Here is an 11,605-nt window from a genome sequence, read left to right as displayed (position 1 = left end):
GAGCGGTCGGACGCTATGGATTCTGCAGGTGGCGTGTACGATGTCTGACGTGCTACATAACAAAAGGAGGTGGCTATCCTCAGCGGCTCAAGAAATCATAATGAGCGGAAACACAGTAATTCATGTTCAAATGGTACCACCCGTTGTTAATTATCTATGTTACTCTACTACAAGACTGTCGCACAGTAAAAGTAGCATGTTGCCTATCTACCAGTTTCCAGCGACAACAAAAATTTGAGTCTCACCATTTCATAAAATTATTGACCGCGTTTAAAAATTGAAAATGCTGTTATAATTTCCTCATTAAGAGGCATAATCTTACATTAAAGGTTTAACACAAGAGAACAAGTCGTTGTTGCTGTGGTCTTCAGTCCGAAGACTGGACTGATGCAACTCCCCATGCTACTCTATCCTGTGCGACTTTCTTCGTCTCCGAATAACTACTGCACCTTACATCCTTTTAAATCTGCTTACTGTATTAATCTTTTGGTCTCTCTTCAATTTTTACCCCCCTCACTTCCCTCTAATACTAAATTGGTGATCTCTTGATGTCTCAGAATGCTTCCTGTCAACTGGTCCCTTCTTCTAGTCAGGTTCTGCCCTAAATTCCTTTTCTTCCCAATTATATTGACCCCTCCTCATTACTTATGTGATCCAGTCCATCTAATCTTCAGCGTTCTTCTGCAGTACGACATTTCAAAAGCATCTATTATCTTCTTGTCCAAACTCTGTATTATCCATGTTTTGCTACGATACGCGGCTACACTCAGTACACTCGAATCTACGTTCGATGTTAGCAAATTTCTCTTTTTCAGAAACGATTTTCTTGCATATCTAAATTTAATTTTCGCCACATCACCTGATTTAATTCATCTGTATTCCATTGTCCTGGTTTTACTATTGTTCTTGTTCAGTTTATATCCCCGTTTCAAGACACTGGCCATTCCGTTCAACCGCTCTTCCAAGTCCTTTACTGTCTCTGATCGAATTACGGCGTCATCGGCAAAATTCAAAGTTTTTATTTCTTCTCCCTGATTTTTAATTCCCGTTCCAAATTTTTCTTTTGTTTTATTCACTGCTTCCTTGTCTGAATCCCTTCTCAACTACTGCTTCTCTTTCAAGCCCTCCGACTGTTATAACCACCGTTGTTTTCTGTACAAGTTGTAAATAGCCTTTCGCTCACTGTATTTTGCCCCTGATACCTTCAGAATTTCAAAGAGAGAATGTCACTCAGTATTATCAAAAGCTTTCTCTAACTGTACAAATGCTATAAATGGAGGTTTGCCTTTACTTTCCCTATATTCTAAGATAAGTCGTAGGGTTAGTAGTGCCTCACGTGTCACCATATTTCTCCGGAATCCAAACTGATCTTCCCCAAGGTCGGCTTCTACAAGATTTACCAATTTTCTGTAAAGAATTCGTGTTTGTATTTTGCAACCATCACTTATTAACCTGATATTTCGGTAACGTTCACTCGTGTCAGCACCTGCTTTCTTTGGAATTGGAATTATTACACTCTTCTTTATGTCTGAGAATAATTTGCTTGTCTCATACACCTTGCACGCCAGATGGAATTGTTTGGTCATAGTCTATCAGTATTTCCGAAGGAATGCCGTCTACTCCCGGGGTCTTGTTTCGACTTAGATATTTCAGCGTTTTGTCAAATTCTTCTCGCGGTATCATATCTTCCATCTCATCTCCATCTACGTCCTCTTTTATTTCTGTTAAAGTATTAAAGTTAAGAACTGTGTATATGTCTTTAGGTAGTGTAGCTTGTGCTTGCGCAACCTAAACACGCTAAATTCTTCCATCATTTGAGAAAAACACTGGACGATATCCATAAACATTATACATTTCTTCAAACCTGTCGCTGATACTCCCACCAAAATAGTGAAACCAAAAAAGATTATTGGTTATAACGTTTTCGCTGTTCATGCAGTTAAACTTCAGCATTAGGCATAAAGTTTTAATTTATTACGTCTCTACTACTAAGTCTACTGGCAAAAAAATTCGCAGACAATATCCACATATACCACTGGAAGTACCTGCAACATTATATCGTCGTACGACATAAAGTTTATCAGCTATGATGTCATGAAGAATGACATGAGAAAAAAAAACTAGCTTTTCTTCAAAGGGAGAGCAAATTAGCCGGACTATATTCATCCAGTGTTTGATTATTTGACCATTTAGCGACTTTTAGCTAATTTTAAACATAATTCCAAACCTTTTCCAAACTTTTTCTTGCTTACAGTCCCACAAAATAACGAAAGAAACACAGTTCACCGCTTGTTAAAAGTTTGTTGTTGACGCGGTACAACTTTAGCATTAAGAATGGCGTTTTTGTTTTATTATGAGGATAAAGAAGTCATTTTTACATTACATTCAAACAGATAAACTGTTAACTAGATTCTATTTTTAATCAATAATGTAATCACCCTCTTTATCAACAACCTTTTGCCATCTAGTGTGCAAATTTTCAATGCGGAATCAATAAAAATCAAGTGTTTTTTTATGAAATTTTTGGAGCGGACATTAAGCACACTTCTAAATTTTCTTGCCGTTCAGAAAACCTTGCAGCGATCGCAATAAATGGAAATCTTATAACGCAATTTCAGGCGAGTATGGTGGGTGAGGCAATACCTACCATCCTAGTTCATAAATTTTTTCCAGAGTTCGTCTTGCGCACTGCGGTCTTGCATTATCGTAGCGCAGAGTAATTCCTTTTCTGTTGCTGTCGCTGGGCATGTTTCAATTAAAGATTGATTTACTCGACCCAGTTGTTCACAGCAAAGGTCTGCATTCGCAGTTTTAACAGAATGAACGACCCCTCGAATACTCACCAAAAACACAAACGCGCCTTTCATTCGGAGAAAGCCACTGCCTTTCTACGTTTCAGATTATCACAGAAAACCCATTTTTCATCTCCATCAATCAAGCGATCAAAAAACATTTTGTATTGAGCCGGTGAACCAATAAGTTGCATTTGGTGGATAGATTAGATTTGTCTGTCTTTACCAGCCTGCTGGAAATGTTCTTAAGAGTGTTTAACAGTTCCTCGATTGTCTGACACGGATTTGCTTCCACTTCCGCCCTTAACATGTCATTGTCTAAGGTTTTTGGTATTCCTGGTCGATACAAGTCGGGGAGATCAAAATTACCGGATTCAACTTAAAAGAACACCGTTGGCATTCACGAACGTCTAATGCACTTGTATAAACATCTCAAATGTTTTTTAATAGATACTATTGCGTTACTATCCTTGTGAAACTGAAAAAGCGTACATTGCTGGGCACGTATCTCTTCTAGTACGCCGCGCGGGTTAGCCGTGCGGTCAGGGCGCCTTGCCACGGTTTGCGCGGCTCCACCCGTAGGAGGTTCGAGTCCTCCCTGGGGCATGGGTGTGTGTGTTGTCGTTAGTGTAAGTTAGTTTAAGTTACATTAAGTAGTGTGTAAGCCTAGGGACCGATGACCTCAGCAGTTTGGTCCCATAGGAACTTACTACAAATTTCCAAATTTGTTTTTCTTCTGGTACTTAGCTAGCCAATTCGCCATAAATACAAAAAGAAAAAACAATTAATTGCGAGTAAACAAGTCACTCCAACTTTAAAATGTCCTTTGCACGACTCTGAAGTCGACAATGAGCTGATAAGTAACAAACGAATATCGACATGTGCTGAAACAACATTACTTTCCGGTCCCCAAATATTTGTTTCGTACTGACTCAATTCGCTACCCATTTTTTTCATCAGTCTTTTGGTGAATAATCCGTAACTGCTTAAAGCAACATAATTAGGGTTTTGCGTCATCAACCATAAGGTGTACACCCTTAACGTCAAATATTTAACACGTAGCTCATTTGTAATCAGAGGTGTGAAGAGGTTTTAGACATAGGAGTTCCATTCTTTAAACAATTATGGGTGTGGTTACTAGTTAATAAGACAACAGTCGTCGATATGATCGAGCTAAACGACGATTTTTATAATAATGATAAAGTGCAGTTAATTTAACGTATTGGAACGACTGCCCAAGGTAGGGGACAGTACTGAAAGATTTTTTTTCTTTTTTTAGTTGCGGTTCAAGTCACTACTTCTGTCAGCTGAGATAATATTTGTTGCATTTCGTCAAAATACCAACAACATACATTAACATGTAGGAATTTGCTTATTTTCTGAAAAAAAAATATCGCTGCCATTTCAGATTTCAGTGATGTCTTAGAGGTTGCGCTGTGCCACATAGTCAAGACACTGATCGGCACTATCTTCTGGACGGATTTCTTGAGGGTAACGGACAAGTAACTTACTTTAATCCGCATACACTCGATCCAGAGAAAGACAAGTCAGAAAACTAGCAACCAAGGTGAAGGCCATGGATGGAAGTCTCCGCTAGGAAACGTTTAGAGCTTCGAGAGCCAGCTTATGGAAGGTGTGGCTGCAGAATCAATACCCGCAAAGGAAACGATTCCACCGTTGTTTCGGAACATGAAGTCCATGTATGGCTGCAAATGGTCTCCAAGCAAAATAAGCACTCCGTCTTCAGGCTACAAGTGCCCATCGGGGCCACCCGACAGCCGCGTCATCCTCAGCTGAGGATGCGGATAGGAGGGGCGTGTGGTCAGCACACCACTCTCCCGGTCGTTATGATGGTTTTCTTTGACCGGAGCCGCTACTATTCGGTCGAGTATCTCCTTAATTGGCATCACGGGGCTGAGTGCACCCCGAAAAATGGTAACAGCGCATGGGGGCCCGGATGGTCACCCATCCACGTGCCGGCCACGCCCGACAGCGCTTAACTTCGGTGATCTGACGGGAACCGGTGCATCCACTGCGGCAAGGCCGTTGCCAAATCGTCTCCAAGCAGTCGAACATAACCATTTCCACTAAATGATCGGTTCAGTTGAACCAGAGGACCCAGTCCATTCCACGTAAAAACAGCCCACAACATTATGGAGACACCCCCAGCCTGCTCAGAGCCTTGTTGACAACATGGGTCCAAAGCTTCCTGGAATCTGCGCCACACTCGGATCCTACCACCAACTCTTACCATCTGAATGGTTCAAATGGCTCTGAGCACTATGGGACTCAACTACTGAGGTCATTAGTCCCCTAGAACTTAGAACTAGTTAAACCTAACTAACCTAAGGACATCACAAACATCCATGCCCGAGGCAGGATTCGAACCTGCGACGTAGCGGTCTTGCGGTTCCAGACTGCAGCGCCTTTAACCGCACGGCCACTTCGGCCGGCTTACCATCTGAAATCTGGACTCTTGTGACCGGGCTACAGTTGTCCAGTCGTCTAGGGTCCAACGGTATGGTCACGAGCTCAGCAGGGGCGCTGGAGGTGATGTCGTGCTGTTACCAAAGGCACACGCGGCCATCGTCTGTTGCCAAAGCAAATTAACGCCAAATTTTGCAGAGCTAAGGTATTTGTTCATCGTAAGTCTCAGATTGATTTTTGTGGGTATTTCACGCGGTGTCGCTTGATTGTAAGCGCTGACAACTCTACGCAAACGCCGCTGCTCTTGGTCGTTAAGTGAAGGCCGTGGTGAGGGGCAATGACTGAAGTTTGGTATTCTCGACATACTATTGACATTGTGGATCTCGAAATATTGAATTCCCTAACGATTTCCGAAATGGAATATTCCGTACGTATGTCCCCAACTATCATACCGCGTTCAAAGTCCGTTAATTCTTGTCATGCGGCCACAGTCATGTCGGAAACCGTTTCACATGAATCAGCCGAGTACAAATGACAGCTCAAATTGCAGGCAACTGCACTACTCTGAGAGTTTAACTGATGCTTTAATTAAGAGAAAAATTAATATCTCGAAAAATTCCGCAGTCGGACTGGACGATGGCTTGGCGTGCTCGGTGGTGCCGTGGACAACATTGGCGGAAGAAGGAGACAGTTCCGAGGAGTTGAACGGCGTAGACGCATTGTCGATGACCGCAGATATAAAATTATTGTGGTGCCAGAAGTGCGTCGAATCTTCATCAAAGTGGTGTGGCTTTATCCTTACACGCTAATATGTTGTCGTTGCAGTCATTAAGCCTTGGATACAAGAATTTCTGGACTTATGATGATGTGAAGTTTCGTGTGCCACGACTGCCACTGGAACAATGACTCTAAGAAGTGTCGTGTTGCTTGGCGCGTATTAATTTATCAGAGATGTGAAGAGGCTGCGAGAGATCATCGTCCACCACCATTTCGACGACGCAACCGCAATCACGCTTACGTCTACGCGAACTATGACGAGGCAAGACTTTCATTTTGTGCAGCACTTAAAGTGCATGCTGTTCCCTCGACTCAGATGGCCAGTCTGCAGACTGCGCTCGCAAGAGCAGTTGCCGACGTTATTGGAGGAGATCCCACCACGTACCAGAGGGAGCATCAGTTTCCATCATTACAGGACTACAGTGAGTGATTTTTTGGGGAACCAGTACTTGCAGCATTAGCCTGGCTTTTCATTTGTCGACTGAACAGCCGATGAGGACCTGTACATTGCCTGCAAGATCTCCAGACCACACCCCATTAAACTTGTTTCTCTGCAGCTACACGAAAACCGAGGTGTATTCTACCACTGTCGAATCTGAGGAGGAATTACGTCACCTGACAAAGACGTGGAGCAGCAAGAAGGGGAGGTGGAAGCGAACTGAAATTTCTAGCGGTTGAGAGGATATGTGATGTTAATGATTAATTACAAAATCGAGCCAAATTTACAGAGAACATGGCAGGACAATCCCACTCATTAGTATGACGTAGCAACCCGTCTGGTCTGAATGCATGCACTGATTCGGTTGATAAGGTTGTCATGAAGCCGTTGTATCTTCTGCTAAAGAAAGATGGCTACCGTAACTGGTCCTTGATACGTTGGATATTGGTCTCACACGCTCTATCAGCGTCACAGATGGGAAACTTTCTGGCCACAGGTGTATCTCAAAATCACACACACAGTTCATAAGGACACGTGTGACGTGTAGACGAGTACTGACTCATTGAATAATGGTATGACGTCACGGATATGGTTGAACCCGTGGTCTAGGGGTAGCGTCTCTAACTAGCAAACAAAACCACCTGTGTCCTGAGCTTCAACATGGTCAGAGCATAAATACTGATTAAGAAAGCGTCAGTAACGACGCCTGAAGACATCTGGCGTAAGAAGTCACGCTCGTTCTGCCAACGCCCCTGTCAAAGAGTGCCGAGGACCGGAACGACGTTCAGGGCACTCTCATGCCCTTGGAGTGGAACACTGCCCCTAAAAGGTGGACTAATCAGCAAACGAAAGCACTGCATTAAGAATACATATTGCGCATCGATAGGAGATGTAGCCTGAAATAGAAAAACTGTCATAATGATCTCTCCAAGCCGGTCAGTGTGGCCGAGCGGTTCTAGGCGCTTCAGTCTGGAACCGCGCGACTGCTACGGTCGCAGGTTCGAATCCTGCCTCGGGGACGGATGTGTGTGATGTCCTTAGGTTAGCTAGGTTTAAGTAGTTCTAAGTTCTAGGGGACTGATGACCTCAAATGTTAAGTCCCATAGTGCTCAGAGCCATTTGAACCATTTTTTTTATCCCTCCACTGCCAAAAGATTCCGGATTAGTTTCTTGTTCGGATCGAAAGGGACTCCCAACGGGAATGGGACAAAGAGAAAAAGATGGAATAACGAACGAAGGGATAAGATTCTGCGAGTTAGCGCATGGAATGTCAGTGTTTTGAACATGGTAGGGAAGCTAGGAATTCTGAAATTGGAAACGCTAAAGCTCAGTCTAGATATAGTGGGAGCCAGTGAAGTCAAATGGACAAGGATTTCGGCTCAGACGAGAACAGTATAATATCAACAGCAGCAGAAAATGGTATACCGGGAGTAGGATTCGTTACGAATAGGAAAGCACGACAGTGACTGAGCCACTGTGAACAGTTCATTGATAGGGCTGTTCTCGTCAGATTCGATAGTAAACGAAAGACGACAACGGTAGTTCACGTATATAAGTCAACGTCGCAAGCAGAACGTGAAGAGACAGAGAAATTGTATGACAATATTGAATGTGTAATTCAATATGTAAAGGGAGATGAGAATCTAATAATCATAGGGGATTGGAACACTGTTGTAGGGGAAGGAATGGAAGGAATGGTTACGGGATAACATGGGCTTGGCAGGAGGAAAGAGAGAGAGAAGAAAGACTAATTGAGTTCTGCGATGAATTTCAGCTGGTAATAGCGAATACTCTGTTCAAGAATCACAAAAGGAGGAGGTATTCTTGGAAAAGACCGGGAGACACGGGAAGGTTCTAGTTAGATTACATCATAATCAAGCAGAGATTCCGAAATCAGATATTGGACGGCTAGGCGTATCCAGGTGCAGACACAGAGTCAGATCACAATTTAGTAATACTAAAGAGTAAGTTGAAGTTTAAGAGAATCAGCCAGAAAAATCAGTGTGGAAGTAAGTACGGAGGAATGATGAGATGCGTTTGAAGTTTGCTAAGGATGCGAAATCTATGGTAAGGAATACCACAGCAGGCAGTTCAGTTGAAAAGGATTGGACATCTCTAAAAACGGCAGTGACCGATGTTAGAAAGACAAACACAGGTATGAGTAAGGTAGCTTGGAAAACACCTTGAAGAAATACTTGAATCGGTCTACAAAAGAAGACAGTACAAGAATGTTCGTGGAAAGGCAGGAAAACAGCGATATAAATCCCTTAGGAATAAAGTAAATAGGAAGGCAGGACAGCCAAGGCGAAATGGCTTCAGGAAAAATGTGAAGAAATTGAGAAAGAAACGATCGCTGGGAAGACTGACACATAATATACAAAAGTCAACAACGGCGCATTAAAAGCAATGGTGGTAACATTAAGAGTGCAACAGTATTTCCTTACAAATGAAGTTAAATTACTTGCAGCACACGGCTTGTTCAAGAAATAAAGTTAGTAACTTAGAAGTAAATAATAGGAAGATAGGAAAGGGACTATCTATAAATTTTCTTTTACTGTTAAAACAAAATCTAGCGTATAAATTATGGTTCGCTTGTTGCTGTTCCCAATGGGAGGGCCTCAGCAGAAACAAAGAACCTGTCCCACCTGAAGTAGCGTACTAAATTATGTCTTCTTAGATTACTAACGAAACACATGAGTGACTCTGCGCGTATTTATTTCTACCGCCTAAGAACTACACAGCAGTAGCTGCTAACGCGAGACATTCCTTGACACAGCAGCAGCACACAGTTCGTGCTATCGATGACAAGGCCGGACTGGGAGATCAACATACCGCGCTCGCCATGAATCAGCACCAGCAGCTCTAAAGTCGGAAGAATGTAAGTAAACAGCAGTAAAGGGTTACCTGTATCCAGGAGCTGCCTTCATCTGCTGCACCCACATTCATCTCCGGTAGAGAATCACCTGTCACACCAAGCTATTCCTAGACACCCCGTTATAAAATGCTCGCAAAACAAAGTTAGTATGAATGGTTGACAGATGGTGCCCACGACTCTCTTGCCCTACGATAACTGACATTTACAGCGAGAGGAAGAAAATATGTCCCCAGGAATCACAATAAAATAATTTCCGAAACGACTGTAGGATATTTCCAAACATTAACGAACTCTGCCACGCCAGTACAAATGCCACCCGAGTGAGGTAGGGGAGGCAGTTGGGAATTGAGAGATTCAAATCCACAATCGACCACACCGATTTAAATTCTACGTGGTTTCCCAGAGCCTCTTAATGCAAATGCTAGGATGATTCACATGAACATCGATTTCTTTCCCCTTTTCGTTGCTTGACATCTGTTGCCAATGCTTTCGACATCGAGGGACGCTAACATTACTATTCCTCACTTTTGCTTTCTTTGGTACAATTACCGCAGGAAATGACTAAAACAGAGTTCAAACTATTTGCAGATATTCAGTATTCTGTTCATTTGTAACTAAGAGTATTCACTCGTTTTAAATGAATGTGTGCGTGCAAATGGTAAAATGCTAAGAGAATAACGTAAGTAACTTTGATTAAAGGATAACTGTGAGACAAGATTTATGAAAACAACGTGTGGTCTTATAACTTCAACGGTAATGGCTCAATTGTAAACAAATGAAATGAGTTTTTCTTAGCACAGTAAAGTGAAACTGTAATGTCGGTCAGGTAGTAGACGAGACTTTCACATTTTCGATTTGCAGCACTTGTATTTTTCTGTTTTTTCAGTTCAGTGTAGATTCCGCCTTTGAGCGAAACATGTATGGATAACAAGAAAAAACAGCGTTTTGCATAAAAGGAGGAACCTATATCCATTGAAACTACACATTTCAAACCGACGTGTCTGAAGACAGATTCACGAATAACCGAAAAAGCTTGCTAAGATAGGACTAATATACTCACATTTTGTCTACAGGTAGCACAAGTGCGTTTACATGCACAAGCTACGGTGTGTAGACCATAATGTAGTGTTCGCAATAGTCATGATCGTTCTTGCTATTTTTTGTCACCCATCACGACACCTCGAAGGGATATACACGCTTCACATTCTATCTGTATACTGTAATTTATACACGTGTATGTACGTAATTTTTCTGTCACTGTAAAAAAGCATCACCTACCGTACGCCCAGAAATACGTGTCGTCGTCCCCACCAGGACCAGATAATCCGGTTTTCTGTGCTGGGACTTTGGTCGCCTGATATTCGATACATGTGCGAGGCCGGCAGAACGTCGCTGATCCTATAATCGGATTGCGTGAGGCGTGCCGACCGCCCGCCACCCAAACAGAGGCAGGCAGCTACACTAATGGATCACCGATGTAACGCGTCAGCTCAGTGTCCTGCACAATATCTTATATTCATACCAGGGGAAGGTAATCCAGTGCGTTATAGCGTAACACGCATTCTCGCTAACACTACTGTCCAAGTCGTGTGAGCTGATATTTAACAAAAAATTTGACTGTGATTATCTTACTAAGCGTTGATTTAAACACCCAGACTTGAAGTTATTTATTCTTCGTCAAAACGTATAATAATCAATGAATAAAACAATGCGGATTGACGATCGCTTCCGTTAACTCGCACGAATCTGTAATTACGTTACGTAGCAAGTTAAAGCTACACCTTTTTAATAAGTCAAGAAATTGTTCAGTTAATAATTAGACATCAAATAAATTCTCAGCGGATAACAGCGTACTGAGCGTACTGTAAACAGGGAAAAAGGACATGTCTGTAGAAGACAAGTGTAGCTGCTTCACAGTTTCCTCAGTATGTTTGTTCCATATTTTCCTGGGAGACTTAAAGGTTTCTACCCAAGGCACACACATTAAGCAGCCCGGAAACTGATGTGGAGGGTTATCGATAGTCTTTCTTGCCAAGCACAATTCGTGCAGCATGGGATGGAAGGGATGAAGGGGAGCGGACGATTTTGGTGGATGGAGTACCCACCTCGACACACTTAACGAGGCTTTCCGGTAGATAGATACAGATGTACAATTCATCTCTGCTTACTGCCCCATCTTTTTACAATATTTACAACAGATAGCGCAGCACCCATATCAGAACTAAAAGAATTGCAGTGAGAATTGTAATGTTACACGTATTCAGGCGAGATAATCAGCCGTCCAGAAGTACTACA

At 42.5% G+C, this 11,605-nt stretch overlaps 1 pseudogene; it reads right to left on the bottom strand.

Annotated features, from left to right (window-relative positions):
- Positions 1-4,725: 4,725 nt before the first annotated feature.
- LOC124607988 lies at positions 4,726-4,843 on the bottom strand (annotated as a pseudogene).
- Positions 4,844-11,605: the final 6,762 nt, after the last annotated feature.

The sequence above is a fragment of the Schistocerca americana genome, chromosome 3 (assembly GCF_021461395.2).
Source record: "Schistocerca americana isolate TAMUIC-IGC-003095 chromosome 3, iqSchAmer2.1, whole genome shotgun sequence".
NCBI lineage: Eukaryota > Metazoa > Arthropoda > Insecta > Orthoptera > Acrididae > Schistocerca > Schistocerca americana.
Note: the sequence above shows the minus strand (reverse complement) of the source record. Positions and strands in the feature narration are given on the sequence as shown.